Source organism: Eptatretus burgeri, chromosome 16 (genome assembly GCF_056783735.1).
Source record: "Eptatretus burgeri isolate ZD-2024b chromosome 16, Ebu_testis_v1, whole genome shotgun sequence".
NCBI lineage: Eukaryota > Metazoa > Chordata > Myxini > Myxiniformes > Myxinidae > Eptatretus > Eptatretus burgeri.
This window is the reverse complement of record NC_140976.1, coordinates 883,284-889,283: the sequence shown is the minus strand read 5'-3', so window position 1 is coordinate 889,283 and position 6,000 is coordinate 883,284. Positions and strand designations below refer to the sequence as shown.

The window sequence follows — 6,000 nt, the reverse complement described above, 5'->3', positions numbered from 1 at the left end:
AAAGTTAAATATATTCTATACCAATGCCAGAAGTTTAAATAATAAGATGCAAGAGCTTCAAGCCAATGTATATAACGAGGAGTAAGATATAGTTGGTGGAGAAAGAATCTCGATGAACTGCCAAACAGATTCAAGCTGACCTTTAGACACAAGGAACGACAGTTTGAACTCGCACCATCTGTCGCCAACTCTATGAAAGGGGGTTCTATGGTAGGAGACCCAGGAGGACCCCCACTGCTGAGAGACAAAAGAAAGCCTGACTGGAGTTTGCCAAAACACACCTGAACAAGCCAACGTCATTCTGGGAAAACCCTGTGGACAGATGAGAACAAATTAGAGCTTTTGGGTGAAACATCATCTCTGTTTCCAGGAAACAAACATGGAGGAGGTTTAGTACTGTTTCGAGGTTGCTGTGCTGCCTCTGGCACTGGGTGCCTTGAATGTGTGCATGGCGCCATGAAATTAGATTACCAAGGGATTTTGGAACACAATGTTCAACCCGGTGTCAGAAAGCTGGGTCTCCGTCAATGGTCATGTGTCTTGCAGCAGGACAGTGACCCCAAATGCACTTCAAAAAGGACCCACGAATGGTTCAAGACAAAATGCTGGACTGTTCTGAAGTGGCCAATTATGAGTCCAGATCTAAATCCCATTGAACACCTGTGGGGAGATCTGAAAACAGCAGTTGGGAGAAGGCATCCTTCAAATCTAGAAGAACTGGAGCAGTTTGCACAGGAAGAGTGGAACAAACTGCCAGTAGAGAGGTGAAGGAAGTGCTTCACTCCAGGTATTTTGTCCAAAGGCTGTGTGTGCTACCTAATATATTAAGTCAAGGGTGTCAATAATTTTGTCAATGCCATTGTTTTTTTTTCTTCTGATTTTAAAGGGTATATTAATTTTTTTAAGTTCTGAATCATAAACAAAGGTTCTGTAATATTAACAGTGAAATAAAGAATTGTAGAGACCAAATACTTTTGTTTATTTCAACTTATTTTTGGAGAAAATTGCGTGTTATTTGAAAAAAATGCATGGGTGCCAATATTTTTGGCCACAACTGTCTCGGAAGGCAAATCTTGAAGTTTGTTTTGTTGAGCCAATATTACAACAATCCCAAGAAAATGCATTGAGGAGGAGAGTTGCAGCAGCTGTGGCTTCCTGTTGGTTGAGTGGGCGGCTCATCTTGAATCAAGTCAGGGTGATTCAAGTGCAGGCTTTGAAGAGAAACATTCCCGCATTTGCATCTTGGGCACCCACCGAGAACAAGGCTCCAACACTTTCTGGAATGTTGCAGGCACTCTCTCTCCCTTTCCAGCAACTCTGTTCTCAGCTGGAAGTTCTGCGATTTGCTCCACGAGCTTTTGCGCGATGGACACCCCAATGTTCTGCAGGATTCCTCACTTCAAGTTCCTCGACTAAAGGAACTTTGTCTCATGTGGAACCACCTTCATGACCATTACGGTCAACTTGTGGCCACCCACATCATGTTGTTCATCAAAAAAAATTGACTCGCATTAAGCGGCCGGTTTTTCCACCTGGCTTGGCAATGGCGGGCAAAGAGCTTGACGCTACGGTAGAGAATGACATTAACACCATTTTTCTGCTGACAGTGGAGCTGTTTGACGACATGGACTGTGCGCTCAGCCTTTTTGAAGCAGTTTTTGCATCCTCGGATCTATCGTGTGCTATCTTTGTAACACAGGCTGGACAGTGTCGTCTGGCACCTCTGACCCAATTCCTACAAGATTTGAGTCACCTCTATGATTATGTTGTTAGCCCTCTCTTCCGTCTGCTTGCCAGCAGACACTCTTCTGGACACTGGGAGTGATTCAATGAACAGTTTCGCCGGCTGAGAGAGTATTTCCACAAGTCCCGCAACCTGCAGTATTTCAAATGGCTCATCCAAATTCCTTGCTTACCTGAGAAATGTCCAGATTTTCTGAGTGCGTCTGCGCTGGTTGAGCATGGGAGTTCATTCGTGGTGATTTCAGGCGAAGAAGAGCCAGAACTTTAACCGGAAGCAGAACCACAGCCTTTGCTGATTCCAGAACCCAGCATTACAGAAGGACCCGATGAAAAAGATCTGCTGATAGCTTACGCCAGGAGATTAGGGCATTACGTACTGAACTGCAGTCCTTCAAGAGCGAAGCCCAGAAAGTGGTGAAAAATCTTCGGGAGAGAGTGTGTGAGCTCGAGGCTGAGTTGTACAGCGATCGCAGCTGTCGGGAGTACATGCAGGCTGACACCCTAGCCCTGCAAGCTGAATTAGATGGGCTGTGCCAGCAGCAAGCTGAACAAGCACAGCAAGGGCTCACTGAAGCTAAGAAGAAGGTGCAGACAAGTGAACAGTGGTATGGGGAGATGAAAGAGAAACGTAGAGCTGGTCAAGACACTTATAGCGCAATTGCAAAAGAGTGCAGAAGTGTGAGCTTCCGAGTGAGATTCAAAAGGAAAGGGAACAGGGTAAATGCCAACAGAACGAAGAGGAGCAGGCCTCTGAGCAGGCATATTAGCCAAGTAAAGCAGCAGGTTGAGGAGCAGGGAATTCGAGCAGAGAAGCTGGAGCAAGAGCTGCACGAGGCCAAAACATATCTCAACTCACTCGAACTCTCATTGCAGGCAGCCGAGCTGACGAGCGTAACAGGCCAAAGTCAGATGATGGCGGTGGAGAATGAGCAATGGGGACCTGTCGGAGGTGAGGTCTGGTTGGGCGACCAACGTTAGGGAGACCTTTGGCGACCCAGGAGAAGCTGAGAGTGCCTGGATGGTGCGGAGACCCTCCACGGTGGGACGTGCAGAAAAAGAGCTGTTTGGCTGTCAGGAACGGGATGGTTGATTTGGGGGAGGGGGGGGGGCAGAGAAGTCTTAAGTCAGGTGATTTGTTTTTGGATTGCGGGTTCCACAACCGGAAGCACCCCCACCATCTTTGTTGTTCAGTACCTCCCCGCTGCCAAACTGTGGACCACACATGTGGAATAACATTTAAGCCATGGTCTTGCAGGGTTGGGATGAACGATTGACTATTGGGTTCAGGTGGTGAGTGTGTGGGGGAAGGTTCATTTGATCCATGTCACTAAACTGTACCAGAAGGATAGGGCTCATGGAAATTTGGATGAGGTAAATTGGGATGGCTCCGCAGGTAACGTTGGGTATTGTGGCATCCACCAGGGAACACGGTCTTTGGAAGGGGGTTGTAAAAATGTTAAAAGGTTTTTGGTAAAGGTTTTATTTGTTATGGTAGATTTTTGTGTGCTTTCTGACATTTTATACCTGCCACAGGAGTTATGAGTGAGGAACGAAGAGCTTTGCAGATATTTGAATTGTTGTGTTGAAGGGGTGTTGAACATTGAGGAGAATAGGTAAGTTAGCAATGGCTCGTTTCCCACAACCCCTCCTATTTTATTTCACAGGCGAATTAGGTGTGAGTCGGTAAGTGGTAAGGCTGGAATGGTAATGGCTGCATTGAACCTTGAAGGAGTTATGGTTCCGGAAGGGGGGCTGTGTTATGTTTGAAGGGTAGTTGGATGAATTTCATAGCAAAAGATAGGTTGCTTCGTGTAGCATGGTCCGTGTATGAGCAGGAGACAGTAGGGAAGTAGGGAAAACTGTCAGCTCAAGTTGTGACGTGTCACTACACGGGGGTGGTGCTGTGTTAACTTGGTGGGGTTTAAGGCTTGGTCTCCTCGTATGTGATTGCCCCTTGTGACTTTTTCCAATGTTTTTGCATTCACAAGGACAACTATAAAATTAGAATGATGGTTCAGCAACAACAACAACATAGCCGAACACGAACAAGCAGGCAGAAACCCCGCCTTCCCGGCTTCGAACCGGCAAGCCACACCCACAAGGCTGATGATTGCTCGGCGTGATGTCAGGACATGAGTTGGTGTGAGGAACGCGGTTGGGACAGAGGGTCTTGTTTTTCCTTGCTCTCCTCGACGCGATCAAGAAGGCAGCGCGATTCTCGTCGTTAATGCTTGGGTGAATTTGCTCGTGCACTCGAGCAAGACGCCAGCCATTGACAGTTCGCTGGGTTGTGAAGTTTGTGCGTTTCTGAGGAGAAGAAGAGCGCGTCTCTGAACGATAACTCGGCAGCATCCCGTTGTGTGTGCGAAGAGAAAGGCCGCGCCATTGGCTGCGAGCCGGACCTGGTGTTCAGAGGGGAGCGGCATCGACAGTTCGATCATGAGAAGAAACTGCCCATCTAATCCACGACATCTGGATTGGGAGTGGGAGAATCAATTTCACCTGGACATGACAGTTTTGAGAGACAGAGACAGAGACAGAGACAGACAATGAATTGGTGTGTGTGTGTGTGTGTGTGTGTGTGTGACAGACGGACAGAGACACCAAAACAAGTATTGTGGGAGATTATATATCATATTATTATTAAAATTTTCGTGTATATATTGAAATATTATTTAAACTGATAGATTAACTTGAAGTTCTCCCGTCCCCGGGGATGGATACTTTTGCTAGCTTTTCCCATGTAACGCGTTTTCATTGGGTTTTGGTTGATTAATTACAACACGTATTTGTTTTTTTCTTTTGATTGCATAACCTGAGTTCATTGTGTTTCGGTTGATTGTAAGGCCCATTTGTCATGATCTCTGATGACATTTTCCTTGAATTTCTCATAACTCTTGTGAAAAATTCTAATGGTTTGTGTTCCAATTTACAGATTTTAATTATATGTTTAATTCCAAGCAGAGGAGATCTCTTCTCATCCCATCTGGTGGCTTGAAGTCACTTGTCGGTCTTATAATTATCTGATCTGGTCCCAAGCGAGTTGTTGCACTAATTTCTCAGAGGAGAATGACAAGTTCCAAGTCACAAACATCCAAAATATTGTGACTGTTTTGCGAAACCGTCACTCCCCAAGGCAATGGAACAAACATAAAGCAGTTCCCAAGATAGTTATTTCATTAGTATTTGTTCTCCGTAGGCCTTCCCTTATGTGTCGTGGGGTTGTGGGTCATATGCGTTACATGGGCTTGAGGTCGGCTTTTCTGCCCGTTCTTTGCAAATTTTGCAATGCTGCGCACATGAGTCTCCTTCACGCATGCCCTCGAGCTTGGAGCACGGGTGTGCATTGGGCTTTTTTCTATGTCATGTCGGAAGCCCTAAAGCTCTGCTCAATTGTGGCCCTCATTGCGTGTCGAGCACACATTCACGGTCAAAGTGCGCGATCAAATAGTCAGCCATGTCGTCGCGGAGCTCAACCGTGTGGGAGAGCTCAGAGCGAATGGGGTCATTTCTGCTTCCGAACCCTCATCTGGGTGTGGCCAGTGCAATGGTAATGATCTGTGCAGAATTGAAGGCACTGAGAAGCACTTATCTGTCCTCGTGATGTGCTTCCAGGCTCCTCCCTCACCAGGGTATTACAATGTACCATACGGGCTGTGGGTTCTGTGCGTTCTTGGTTTGTGGTTCAACAGATGGAGCTTGGCGGGGCGGTGGAATGGAGCAAATGGGTCAGAAAGGAGTTGAACAGAGTCCACAGAGTGGAGCACTGGATGAACAAAGGAACCAGGCACCGGGCTGAGTGCAGCTAGAAGAGCATTAGCAGTTCCACTTACAGACTTCCTTACACTTCCTTGAGCCTATCTTCTCGCACGTTCTTTTCTTTCCTTTTCGTCTCATCCACTGTGGACGCATGTTCATAAAAAAAGCATCAGCGATTACCCTGGCCCACTGATCCACATTTGTTACAGTTTCTCTCGACACATCACTTACTCATCATTTGCAGATCACTGCACCCTCATTTTGCACCTCCTCCGACCATGTCCCTTAGACACCCTCAGTGTTCTTTCTCCTTCCCCCTCCTCAACAACTGGGTTTGCGCAGGTCCGTCGACCTTGCCTGGTAATTGAGGTTGCAGGCACCTCATACTTGTCTTATCCTTCTGGACTATTCTTATATTCCTCGGGAATGTTTCTGATGGCCCCCGTCATGTTAGCATAGATAAGCCTGTGTAAGTGTCAGAATGGTACAGCTCTGCCC

General features: G+C 46.8%; 1 protein-coding gene and 1 pseudogene across 1 annotated transcript in view; both read left to right on the top strand.

Annotated features, from left to right (window-relative positions):
• Positions 1–6,000, top strand: part of LOC147010297 (uncharacterized) — a 62,913-nt gene that overhangs the window by 1,415 nt on the left and 55,498 nt on the right. The window lies entirely within an intron of this gene.
• LOC147010299 (huntingtin-interacting protein 1-like) lies at positions 491–3,266 on the top strand (annotated as a pseudogene).